Here is a 14,565-nt window from a genome sequence, read left to right on the forward strand (position 1 = left end):
AGCTCAGAATGAAAGGTTCAAAGATTCTCGGGCTCAGACATCAAAAATAACATGTGCATCATCGAGTTCGGCACCATCAAAAAAGAGCTGAGATGCTAGTCCTCGACCCTAAGCGAGAACAGAGTCAGTTGTATCCTCTGCAAGAGGATCAAATCAGATTAGGGGTCGACAGACACAATCAGTGGGATCTGGAGCTGGGAGATCTAACCCGAGCCAAGTCAAACAATGTCCACATTGTGGAAGGAATTCGGGGATATGCAGGATGATTTTTGGAGCCTGTTTTAAATGTGGGGACACCAGACATTTTGTTCGGGATTGTCCCATGATAGTGGGTGAATCTGCTCAGCCAGAGAGGTCTGCCTCGGCTACCCAGAGGGGAAGAGGTAGAAGAAGAGGAATAAGTCAATCAGAGTCATCAGCTCCACAAGAAATACGTTCTACAGCTCGTGTGTATAGTCTCAAGACTAGCGAGGATAGAGATGACCCAGAGATAATAGCATGTATCTTCTAATTATATGACAAAAATGTGTTTGTATTGATTGATTTGGGTCTATATATTCTTATATTTGCAGTAAGTTAGTGAAAGAATTGAATATTCAGTTAGAATCTACTAGCAGTGAGGTGATAGTGACTAATCTGTTAGGACGCAGTGCTCGAGTCAATATGGTGTGTCGAGGGTGTCCCATACAGATTCAGAGAATTGAATTCCTTGCTAATCTGATGGAATTACCTTTTGACGAATTTGAGGTGATACTGGGAATGACCTGGTTATATCGTTACTATGTTAATGTTTATTGTAGACTGAAAAGAGTAACGTTGAGAAGTCCAGAAGGGGTAAAAGTTGTTGTATTTAGTAAAGGATGGAACCCGTTGGCTAATGTAATATCAGTGATGTCGGCAAAGAAGTTATTGCTACAGGGATGTCAAGGGTTTATTGCAAGTGTTCTGGATGTGAGAGCAAAAGAGAAAGGGATTAAGGAAATTCTTATAGTCAGAGAGTTTTCTGACGTTTTCCTATAGAGTTATCGGGTTTGCCTCCAGATAGAGAGGTAGAATTTCAAAATGAAGTAATGTCGGGAAATGCATCTATTGCCATGTCACCATACAGAATAGCCCCAAAAGAGTTACAAGAATTAAAGATCTAATTGCAAGAATTACTGGATAAAGGGTTTATCAGACTGAGTGTTTCACCATGGGGAGCCCAGTTTTGTTTGTTAAAAAGAATGATGGATTCATGCGTCTTAATATTGATTATAGGCAACTCAATAAAGTGACCATCAAAAATAAGTATCCCCTCCCTCGAATTGATTATTTGTTTGATCAGTTAAAGGGAGCTTCAGTGTTTTGAAGATTGATTTACGTTCTGGGTACCATCAATTGAAGATTAAAGATAAAGATATTCCAAAGACAGCATTCAGAATGAGATATGGTCACTATGAGTTTATTGTAATATCGTTTGGAGTTATAAATGCTCCAGCTGCTTTCATGGATCTTATGAATCGAATATTTCAACCCTATTTAGATCGATTCGTTATGGTATTCATTGACGATATTTTAATGTATTTAAAGTCGGAAGAAGATAGTTCACATTTGAAGATCGTTCTACAGACTTTGAGAGAAAAGAAGCTTTATGCCAAACTCTCAAAATGTGAATTTTGGTTGAGGGAAGTGATGTTCTTGGACATTTGATTTCTAAAGAAGGAATTCGAATGGATCCTCAAAAGATTAAAGCCATTTTAGAGCGAGAAGTTCCAAAGAATGTGTCAGAAGTCCGGAGTTTCTGGGGTTAGCTGGTTATTACCGAAGCTTGTTAAAAACTTTTCGATAATAGCATTACCCCTAACTAAATTATTGATGAAAGAGGTAAAATTTGTGTGGACTCCGTAGCGCCAAGGAAGTTTTGAAAGGCTAAAGAAGGTCTTGACAAAAGCTCAAGTGTTGATTCAACATGAGTTTGGCAAGAACTTCGTAGCGTATAGTGATGCGTCTCATAATGGCTTGGGATGCGTGCTAATGCAAGAAAGTAAAGTGGTAGCTTATGCATCGAGGCAACTCAAATCGCATGAAAAGAATTATCCCACGCATGATCTAGAGATGGATGCAGTAGTATTTGCACTTAAGATCTGGCATCACTATTTGTATGGTGAAAAATGCTACTTGTATACAGATCACAAGAGTTTAAAGTACTTGATGACTCAGAAAGAGTTGAATTTAAGACAAAGGAGATGGGTGGAATTCTTAAAAGATTATGATGTAGTGATCAATTTTCATCCGGGGAAAGCGAATGTGATAGCGGATGCCTTAAGTCGAAAGACGTTGTAACCTTAAGAGCTTTGGATGCCAGGCTATCATTAAGAGGAGATGGTGCCATATGTGCATAATTGACTCTCAAGCCATTATGGCTAGATCGAATTAAAGAATACAAGCTAGAGATGAAAATGTTTAAAGAAGTTACAGTAGATAAGCAATGGAGAGGCTACGGATTGTGAAATAAAAGCTGATGGGAACCTATATTATCAAGGGAGGTTGGTGATTCAGATGATGATGAGTTGAAGAAAGACTTGTTAACGGAAGCTCATTGTAGTCCATTGACTATGCATCCGGGAGGAAATAAAATGTATATGGATCTCAAGAGTCGATATAGGTGGCCTGGAATGAAGAGAGACATTACGGAATTCGTATCCAAATGTTTGACGTGTCAGCAAGTCAAAGTTGAACATCAGATTCCGTCCGGACTGTTGCAACCTATGTCTATTGCTCAGTGGAAATGGAGAATGTAACAATGGATTTTGTAATGGGGTTACCTTTGACCCCAAATAAAAGAGATTCCATTTGGGTGATTATAGACAGATTGACTAAGTCAGCTCATTTTATTCTAGTACGAGTTGACTTTTTCATGGATAAGTATGATGAGTTATATATCAGGGAGATTATACGTCTAAATGGTGTACTGTTTCTATTATTTCGGATCGAGATCCTAGATTTACTTGATTGTTTTGGAAATCATTACATAAAGCGTTGGGAACTCGGTTGAACTTTAGTACAGCGTTTCATCCACAAACCGATGGGCAATCTGAGAGAACAATCTAAATTTTGGAGGATATGTTGAGAGCTTGTGTTATCGAGTTCAAAGGATCATGGGAAAGGTACATGCCTCTTGTTGAATTCGCGTACAACAATAGTTATCAATTAAGCATTAAAATGGCACCTTATGAAGCTCTTTATGGAAGAAGATGTCGTACGCCCCTAAATTAGTTCGAACTTAAAGACAAAGAAATTCTTGGTCCGGAGTTGATCCAGGAAGTGGAAGAAAAGGTTCAAGTAATTCAAAGTAAACTCAAAGCAACAGCTGATAAACAGAAATCATACGCGGATCTAAAGATAAATGAGATCAAATATCAAATAGGAGATAAAGTGTTTCTCAAAGTGTCCCCTTGGAAGAAGGTTTTGAGATTTGGTCAAAGAGGAAAGTTAAGTCCTGATTGTAACATCCTCAATACTGGGTTAGTGACTAAATTGTAAAAATTTAGAATTTGATGACTAAAACAGAATAATTGAATAGTATTGTAATTTGGTATAGGGTTAAATTGCAAAGAAGAAAGAATAGAAGGATAGAATGGTCTTTTGAAAGGAAAAATAATTAAAGAAGGGATTTATATATTAGCTCCACGTGGAAGAGAAAAAAGAAAAACATGGTTCCAGAGTTCTCTTCTTCTCTTCTTTTCTCCTAAACGTAAAGAGGTCAAACAAAGGTGAGATTTTTCATGAGTTAATTGTTTGCTGAAATTTAAGTTTTGTTTTGATCCTTAGATGCTAATTAAGCTTAAGGAAAGCTTAATTGCTTTAAAACAACAAGATGAAGGGTGTAGGAAGAATTAAAGATTAGGAGTTCTTGAATGGAATTTTGAAATATAGTTCATATTTGAAATCGGAGGTTGAATTTGACTTGTCATCGACTTAATTAAGACATACGAAGTGTTAAAATTAGATTTAGAACATGTTGGAAATTGAGGGAGATTCTTAAAATCTATGTGGAGGATTGGATTTTTAAGTTTAAGAGGTATTGAATGGGTATTAATTAGTTTAAGTAGGTATATGCAAGTTAAGGATATAAAAAGAAGGGAAATATAAAGTGTTGAGAAGATTATGAAGAGATTTTCGTGCTAAAATAACATTTTGGGCTATGTGCATCGATGCACATTCAATGTGTATCGATGCATCAAGGGTAAAAACCCAGAAATTGTTCAATGTGCATCGATGCACATGAAGTGTATCGATACACTCCTTTAAAATAAAAACATCAAATGTCATCAGTGAATCGATGCACAAGTGGTGTATCGATGCACCCCTAAAATACAAACATCGAATGGGATTTATGTACCGATGCATAGTTAGTGCATCGATGCACCCGATAAGGATGCATCGATACATGATGTAGTGCATCGATGCATACCTTCATTAAAAGATAAAAATAGCTTTCTTTTAGCCTAAGGAGTGATAGTTTAGAATATATTAATTAGTATACTGATTAGTACCAATGTATTACCATGCAGATATAGAACGTAATTTTGTTCTAGAACAAACAAAGGAATATGATCAAGTCAAAACAAGCAAGGCCAAGGTGAGTGCATATCCTAGATGAAATGGAATTGAGATCAGACTTGTGATAAGTCTATCTCTTATCATTGAATTTATGATTCTATATTCATGCACATGTATACATATATAAATGTTAACGTTATAGTGATTTCATGAATTTTCATTCATGATTAACATGATATTATATGAATGAATGTCATTATCAGAGAATTCTTCCAGGTATGTGAAATAACGAAAATGGTCATATGAAGTGACTTATGTGTTTACATGGACAGTGATGAAAGAGATATAAAATGAGAAATGTATTTATAATGATGCCCATGTTATTTAATATGAGAGTGTAGGTATAATTGGCATGCCAAGAGTCGAGGGATTATCAGTGGTTCTTCGGAATAATCAGTGGTCCTTCGGGACATAGTGTTCCTTCGGGACAAATATTCAGTGCCCCTTGAGGGAATTATACGAGCTGTGGTGACCACATATTGCACAACCTCTATGTACTCACATACCTTTGTTCTCAATAATGTACATGGGCAATCCAAAGATAAATTAAAGTGAATTAGCATAAAAATGTATGTTTATGTGGATGTTATCATCATATATGTTATAGTGTAATAAATATATGCAAGTCGACATGTCATGATCAATGGTAAGAATGCATGTTCATAAATTCATTTTATACATATATACATAATTATGTTATGCCTTACTAATTCTGTGACTTAGCGTGTAAGTGATTTACACATAAGTACCAAGAATCAAGAAGAACAGAAATAGGAGTGGCAAGAACAGCAGCACTGCTAGAAGATCATATCAGAAGTAACTGATAAAGTAGGTATTTTGTTGTGTATAGTGTGTTGGCATGTAAGAAAAGTGTTAGTTACAAATGCTCTGATCAGTTTTGTCTTGTTTTGGTTAACTTGTGTAAAGTAACAATGTTATTTTAATGAAAAGTTTAAATTTCCTTGATTTTTCGTCAAGAGTCAAAGTTTGAAAAGTCAATGTGACACCTCAGACTTGTATCCGGGTCAAGTACGGGTTGAGGGTGTTACAGCCTGACTCACTTACTTATCCCCAGCGGAGTCGCCAAGCTGTCGCGACCGTCTTTCGGTTGGGCCCGGAATTGGGCTTCGACTTGAATGAATTGGGTTAGAGTCGCCACGGATCACTTTAAAAAAAACATTTAGGTGGATCGGACACCATCTTACCTTATCTTCGTTTTATCGAAATGTGTCGGGTTCGGGAATCGGTTGCGGTCAAGAAAGGGTTAGCACCCTTGAACCGCCCTTTCGGTACCAATTAATTTTTCGGTTGTCTTTGATTGCGAAAATTGAAAATTTTAAATTGAAATTTAAAAATCTGATTCGAATTACTTACCTTTGATCGGTTGGAATTCTTCTAAAAAAAGGTCGAAAATGTTAGGAAAAAAAGAATAAATAAATCAAGGGAAAAAACATAAGAATGAAAATAAAAATAATAATAATAAATCAAAAGATGAAGAAAAAAAAACAATAAATAAATAATAATAATAAATCGAAAGGGAAAATAAAATAAAAATATATTAAATAAATCAAAAGAAAGAAAGAAATGTAAAAATAAAAAAAGAATAAAAGAATAAATCAAAAGGAGAAAAAAATTAAAAAGAAATAATAAAAAAGGAAAAAAAATCAAAGAAAAAAAATGAAATAAAACAAAACACAAAAAAATATAAAAATAAATCAAAGAAAAAATGAATAGTTATAAATTTAAAGGGCCAAATTGAAATAAATTGAAATTGATGGACTAAATTAATACTAAAAAATAATATGTGAGAGAAAAATAAAAAGTTAGGGGGGCCAATTCGAATAAAAATAAGGTAGGGACTAAAATGCAAAAATAATAAATTCAGGATTAAAATATTAAAAAATTAAATTCAGTGACTAAAATATAAAAAGTATAACTTACAGGGACTACGGGTATAATTTACCCATTCTTGAAATTACAAAAAAGATCCCTCTCCAAAACGACGTAGTTTTGGGAGGGTATAAATACCCCATTAAGCCCAAAATGTCACCACCCTCTCATTTTTACATTTTGCTTCTCAATCTAAGGAGAGAGAAGCTCTAACTTCTTTAGTTTCTCCTCACGGAGGGAAATCGTCCAACTGCCGGCCACCGTACGTCGTCGTTGCCGGCCACCGCGAAATTTAGAAAATGCACCAAATCGAAGATCTTACCATCCTAAAGCCAAATCCGGTGACCTTTTTTTCGTCGTAGATCTAAATTTTTACCTTTGATGTTTCGACTTCTCCGACGATGTTTGAAGTCTCCAACGGTCGTGGTAAGTCTCTCGTTCTCTACTTTCTATTTTCTGAGTATTTCTTGTATTTTCGTGTGTCATTCCTTGTGTGTTTGTACAAGTATTTATAGCCTCATGTTTGTTTGATTTAGAGTCCTATTATGGCTCAACCACTAATATGTTTTTTTGACTTGTTTATGCGCCGGAAAAATCGGAGTTGTTGGCTTTGTTGCCGTTGGAAGAGGGAGTCTCCAAGGTTTAACCGGTTTAAGTCAAGGATTGGGTCGGTTCGGGTCTCGGGTCAGCCTTGGGCAGAAAAGTGTGTCTACAGGTTAATCAGAAAATTTTCATGCTCAACTTCAAATTCACAATACCAACATACAAAAGATTAAGAAATTCAGATAACCATCTTTAGTCCCTCTAAAACATTAATACTTTAATTTAATCCCTTTTAAAATTTGTTAGATGGAAATTTTTTATTTTTGATCCCTATAAAGTTAAAATTTAAATTAAGTCATTTTAACAAGAATTTTATAACTTTATTTTGCACGATCTCTAAAATAAAATTCCAGACTTCGTCCCTGAATTCGGGCTTGAACAAAGTTTCAAAATCTTTTTAAGCTGCAAATTGGGTCCATGAATAGGTATACTTTCATATTCAATATACAAACAATCAATGGATATATATGAAAGAAAGTCATCTTTATCATCTAATATTATTGATCAATGTATTTAATTTAATTTTTTGTTAAACAAATTGATCGGTTGAATAACTGAATTTAGTTAATGGTTAGGTGCCAAACAGTATTCGAGACATACAGCAACAACATAACCTCAACACTGCCAAATTATTGTCAGGACAAATAATAGGCTTGTAAACGAACTGAATACACACGAACGGGTGTATGTTTATGTTTGTCATTTAATAAATAAACGAACATAAACGAACAAAAAAAATTTTGTTCATATTCGTTTATTAAGGAATATAGCTTGTTCATGTTCATTCATTTAAATGATAAACGAACATAAAAGAACGTAAACGAACACAAACGAACGAATATAAACGAACATAATAAAGGAACATAAACGAACAACACAAACACAAAAAATAAACTTATTCGAACACAACAAATGAATGTAAAAAAAACAACAAGAATAACAACTTAAAATTCAATAATATAACCTGCAACTTTAGAGTTAATTTGTTCGAATACGACAAAAACTTACATAAATCATAAATAAGCTATATGAACATAATAAATTCTTAAAGTTAATTTGTTCAACAAAACAATCTTCTTCAAATTCAAACAACTTCAATAATCTTCGTAACATGTTCAACTTGCCCTATGTTCGAACATAAATGAACGAACATATAATCAACATTCACGAACGTAAATGAACGAGCGAGCCCTTTGTTCGTGTTCGTTCATTTAATTAAACGAAAGCAAAATCTTATTCATGTTCGTTCATTTAATAAATAAACAAACTTCCCGTCGCATGGTTCATGAACGGTTCGATGAACGTTCAGTTCATTTACAGGCCTAACAAAAAATTCAAAAAAAATTAAAAATTAAATTAAATTAAATATAAAATATAAAATATAAAAATGAAATAAAAATATATTGTTATGAAATTTTATAATTTTACATAATATTTTTATAATATAAACTTGAAAAAAGAATATTATGAACAATTTTAAAAAAAATAAAAAAAAATGTTTATATATAAAAAATTAAAATGCATCGTTTTTTTTTTAATTTTTTTATTTAAACTTATAGAACCTTTTATATTTAAAATTTTCCAATTTGATTTTTTGTATTATCTAATTATTCCACTTTATAATAATTTGATAGTGTTGAAGTGGCATTTTTTCACTTTGGATACTGTTTTATAATCTCATCATTGACTAATGTTATTAGTGAAATGAATTAATATGTTTAATAGAGCGATTCTTAAGATGTCGACACAAACAAACAAAAGTAGCAAAATATGCATAACACTGACTAATTTTATGTATAACGATTAGATTTAAAAAAATATTATGTTTAAATAATAGTTTAGGTCATATACTATTCTAGGTGAATACATCAAACGATTTTGGTTAAAAATAATGTTGTTCTGTTTAAAAGTTCCGAATACGATCGGTGTTGAATCGAAAGAGTTAAGTGGGGTAGTCAAAGCTGGCAACTGTGTGTGATGCTTATGCTGAGTTCGTTATGTTGATCAATCTGTAACTCAAAAGTGGTTTCTTTTGGGGAACATATCACCTGGCCAACAAAGTAGAGCTTTTCCTTAATTGATATAAGCACGATGTTTGTTTTGGTTAATCTTTGACAAAAAGAGAAGTTAATAATGGGAATCCACATGCATGCTTGGTATTGCCCACTTGTTGCCTCTAAATCAATTATGCCCACTCTTTTCATTAATTAATTACTTTGATTCATGCTCTTGGAGGGACAAATAAGTGTAGGGATGTTCTTTTATTATTTTCAAGCTAAAAGAAATCACATGTTTTTTTCTCGATTCATTTTTTAATATTAATCATTGATATTTGATTTATTAATCAATTAATTTGATTCAAGTACCGTAAAGATTCATTTATGAGAACAATTATCCTAATCTAATTTACTCTATTCATGATATCAAGATTTAAATTCTAAAACGAATATTTACCCTTCATAATTACCATAAAAGAAGCATTTGACCGTCATTAGTTGATGTTCAATCCTTAAAGGAACCTTATTCCCATTCAAAATGGATGGAGGACAGAATTTTTTTTTAGAGAAAATAACCTCAGTGACTGAAAATTCCTTATAATATATGATTTTAATCAACTTTTTTACGATTTGCCAAAATGACCAACAAAATCACAATGCGATCTCTAAATCGCAACGCGATCTCCATTATCGCAATTCAGTTTCCAGATTTGCAACGCGATTTTGACTATCGTATTGCGATTTTCGAAATCCGCGTTGCGATTTTAGATAATCGCAATGCGAATATGTAAATCGCAATGCGAATATGTAAATCGCAACGCGATTCTGACTATCGCAACGCGATTCTGACATGATCGCAACGCGATTCTGACTATCGCAACGTGATTCTGACTAACGCATCACTGAATTTCAAATTCGCAACAGGTTTTAGTTTCGCAACACAAATGTGTATATAACTACTACGCGGCAGCATCAACTCATAATCTAAATCCCTAAATCGTAACTCATTCCATCTCCATCTATCACTCTCTCCGGCGACATCCGTTCCTATATCCAACGACATCCTTCCCCATCCGGCAACAGGTAACTTCACTTCCAGCAAGTTTTGGAACAACATCCCTTTGCTGTCTGTTTATGTCACTGTTTTTTCTTTGGCAGGAGCTGTATGGACAGCGAGTGCTCATATTATAACAGCTGTGATTGGTTCTGGTGTCCTGTCCCTGGCTTGGGCCACAGCTCAGCTCGGATGGATTGCTGCTCCGGCAGTCATGTTCTTGTTCTCTTTTGTAACTTACTACACCTCTACTCTTCTCGCTGCTTGTTACCGCTACGGTGACGACCCTGTCAATGGCAAGAGAAACTATACTTACATGGAAGCTGTCAGATCAAATCTTGGTACACCAAAAATAAACTTTTAATTGCATTAACAAATGTGCTTCTTACTTCTTCCTCAACTTCTAAACTTTAACCTTTTTTTTAAATAACTTTTTAGGTGGGTTTAAGGTCAAAATATGTGGGTGGGTTCAATACTTGAACCTTTTTGGAGTTGCCATTGGGTACACAATTGCATCATCAATTAGCATGATGTGAGTTTCTTAACACAATGATCCAGAGATGTTTGCTTTCTTCTTTAGTTTGTGTTTTCTGTAGTTGTTTGGGCTAACAGGTTTGAGGTTTTGAATGTATAACAGGGCTATCAAAAGGTCTAATTGCTTCCATGCCAGTGGTGGAAAAAACCCATGCCACATGAATAGCAACCCTTATATGATTGCTTTTGGCATTGTTGAAATCATTTTCTCTCAAATTCCTGACTTTGATCAATTATGGTGGCTTTCCATTGTTGCTGCTGTCATGTCCTTCACTTACTCGACCATTGGACTCGGACTCGGAATCGCTCAAGTTGCAGGTATTATTAAAAACTTCCTATACACACTTAAATATGCAACCTGGTATGATGTTGCTGATTTTCAGGTGTTTCTTTTGGTTAATTTACCAGCAAATGGGAAAATTAGGGGAAGGTTGACTGGGATAACTGTTGAAACTGTCACTCAAACACAAGATATGGAAGAGCTTCCAGGCACTTGGAGACATAGCTTTTGCCTTTTCTTACTCCCTTATATTCATTGAAATTCAGGTTAACAATTTGTTGAACTAGAATAACTTGTTTACTTGATAAGGCCATGAAGCATGAGGTTAACAATATGGTACTTTCGACAGGACACGCTTAAGTCTCCACCGGCAGAATCGAAAACGATGAAGAAGGCAACTCTGTTAAGTGTTGCAGTGACAACCGTCTTCTACATGTTGTGTGGTTGCATGGGATATGCTGCTTTCGGAGACTCGTCCCCCCCCCGGGAACCTTCTAACCGGTTTCGGATTCTATAATCCATTCTGGCTCCTTGACGTTGCTAATGCTGCCATTGTAATTCACCTCGTTGGTGCATACCAAGTTTACTGTCAACCCCTTTTCTCCTTCATTGAGAAATCGGCGGTGGAAAGGTTCCACGATAGAGAATTTGTTACCAAAGATATCAAGATACCTGTCCCCGGATTTCGCCCTTACAACCTCAACCTCTTCCGGTTGGTGTGGAGGACAGTTTTTGTGATATTAACAACTTTGATCTCCATGCTGCTTCCCTTCTTTAATGACATTGTTGGACTGCTTGGGGCTGTTGGATTCTGGCCACTCACAGTTTACTTCCCAGTAGAGATGTACATTTCTCAAAAGATGATACCAAAATGGAGCAAAAGATGGCTTTGCCTCCAAATCCTCAGCGTTGCTTGCCTTATAATCACCATAGCTGCCGCTGCAGGTTCCATTGCAGGGATTATGCTCGATCTCAAGTCGTATAAGCCGTTTTCGACCTCGTACTAGTTCGGTCGAATCAGACTCATATCCCATGGCTCATGGATGGTTCAAAAGGCAATGAAAACTAATCTCTAGTGTTAAAAAGACGTTCAAATGAAGGCAGAATTATTGTTGTTAAACTACCACTTACTGCTAAGCAGTTTCTTCTCGCTTTTTTTCCCTGTACTGTTCGACCATGTTTCACAGTTTCAACTTGTAACTTTTCCCCATCAGTCGATGCAAAATGAACAACTTTGAACATAAAACAGTATCAACTTTTTTCATACAAGCTAGCAATTTGGGGAAAAATTACTAAAAATAGAAAGCTGGAGAAACTAACCAGGATTTGTTTATCATGTAAAAGCTATATTCATGGAAGTAATTATTAGCCAAAGTATTTTATAGAACTGATTATTAAAGTCAACCTGTTGGTGATCAATATTTGCTTCAATTTCAAGGCTGAATAATTTTAGAACTGGCATCTCCTTTCAATCTTGTCTCCTGTTTCCTTCTAAAAGTTAAGTAGCAGCACAGGTGATAGAATGTGAAGTCCGTGTGGTTGTTGGAGATGGAAGTTAAGCGGCGGAGATAGCCGCCTAGGGACGCTTTAGGGCCTCCCCTTGAGTGGTAGGCCCGGGAAGAGTAGTGGGTTGAGAGTAGCCATTGGTTGGCCCTTTTGGGTGTTATTCCCACTTTGCCGGTAAAATCAGCTAATTAGTGAAGTGAGAATAAAAATTATCAAAATAATGATAGTCGAAGTTTATTTTTTCAAATAAGATTCTTTTTATAGGGCGTCGGAGAAGACGTAAGAGTTATAGATCGTCTTCGAGGAAGACGTCGAAATTACAAGGCCTCTTCTACACGTCTTTTACACGATAGCGACGGCTTGAGAAGTTTACGCTCATGCTAGGTCATGCATGAAGATTGAAAGACGTCATATTGTCCGGCCAAGCACATCCCAAAAGATGCCGCAGGTCGTATGCTATTTTTTAAAGTGTGACTCCTAAAATATTTTATAACAATGATTAATTTGTCAAATATGAAATTATAAAGGATCTATGAGGTATTTTTACCAAAATTTATCATGAAAACGATTAAAGATATTATCAAAATCTTCGTTTATAACTTTATGTATCACTTTCTTGATAACGAAACTGAAAATTTGTTTTCCCTTAGAACGAAAAATGTTGTTAGGACACAAATGTTATACATAGACAGGCTGAGTGCCATTCATGTGTGTGGCCCCAAATTTTAGAGCCATATGACGTGTTACATATCACATTTGTATATGAACAAGCCTACGTCTGGCCTTTTTTTTAAAAAAAAGGTCATATCATTTGATCGACTTCTTCGAATACTATTCACTTTGTTCTAATTGAGAAAATAAAAAATATATTATAATATACAGAAGAAAAAAATCAATGCCTTATCTGGGTACTTTTGCCCACTTTGCCGAATGACAGTAAAATGTAAAACTTTCATATTTTTAGTTAATTATTATATTCGATTTATTATTCAATTAATTTAAATTAAATACTATAGAGATTTATTATATAAACTTCTTTCTAATCTAATACATTTCATTTACAACATCGAATCTATGACCTTATTTAAAGAGTATACTGTTTTATTTAACTAAATTGTTGGTTGAAACTTCTTCAGATTCAGTTTAATATGATCACTTTATAAAGATAATTTGGGGGTTTTAGAGAAGAATCTCCAATGATAAGGGGGACTCGGGATGCTTTCACAAAAAGTAATTAATAATTTTGAGCAGAGAATTTAGGTATGCTTTTGATTGTTTTCTAACAAGATAAACCCTTGAAAATCATGGAGCTGCTGCAAATCAACTCATAATTCTTCGCCATTAAGGAAAAAAAATGGATTGAAATGGAACTAGAACCAATATTCCATGAAAAAAATTTGCATTTTGAGGTTTTTATTTTTAAAATTTTCCAAAATTTTTAATCTTCTTCCATGACTGATAATCTTTTTTATTCTCGTTTGATTGTCATTGGTCATCGTTTGTGACGTAATTAGTATCAAAATGTTTCTTTCTTTTCTCATCGTTTTATTAGTTTGACTTTTTTTAGAAATCCTCTTAAAATCAACAAAATTAAAATAAAATTTTTATTTTATTTTGATTTACAATCTCCATCGTTGTCATATGAAATCTGAATACATAAAAATTCTCCTTCTTAACCTTCTCACATTTTAATTTGAAAGAAAATGCTCTAATTCCATCATTTGAATTTGAAAGAAAATGCTTTCAATTTCATAGAATTTTAGGTGGAAAGTTTTAAGGGTCTTCTATCCATCAATCTGTCTATTTAGGTATAATTTAACGACGTTGAAGATCTATCTATCTATAATTTAACGACGTTGAAGATCTAATGACAGAGTGACCAAAATAAGTGAAATCTGAAAGCTTGACAATGAAATTAAAAAAACTAGTGCTCAAACCAAAACAAAAACAAAGTTGAATGACCAAAAGAGTAATTTATCTTTGTAAAAACAATGGGAGACATAATCATTCATATTTCAGCGATTTCTTTGAAATTTTGCTGATGCTATTATTCTATGAAGCTATTATTAATTTATTATAGTGTTGCTGCCTCTGGGTTA

The 14,565-nt window shown here is 34.3% G+C and overlaps 1 pseudogene; it reads left to right on the forward strand.

Moving 5' to 3' along the window:
- The first annotated feature begins 322 nt into the window (after positions 1-322).
- On the forward strand, positions 323-12,206 carry LOC120139835 (annotated as a pseudogene).
- Positions 12,207-14,565: the final 2,359 nt, after the last annotated feature.

This window comes from Hibiscus syriacus, unplaced genomic scaffold (genome assembly GCF_006381635.1).
Source record: "Hibiscus syriacus cultivar Baekdansim isolate YM2019G1 unplaced genomic scaffold, ASM638163v2 tig00110776_pilon, whole genome shotgun sequence".
Lineage (NCBI taxonomy): Eukaryota > Viridiplantae > Streptophyta > Magnoliopsida > Malvales > Malvaceae > Hibiscus > Hibiscus syriacus.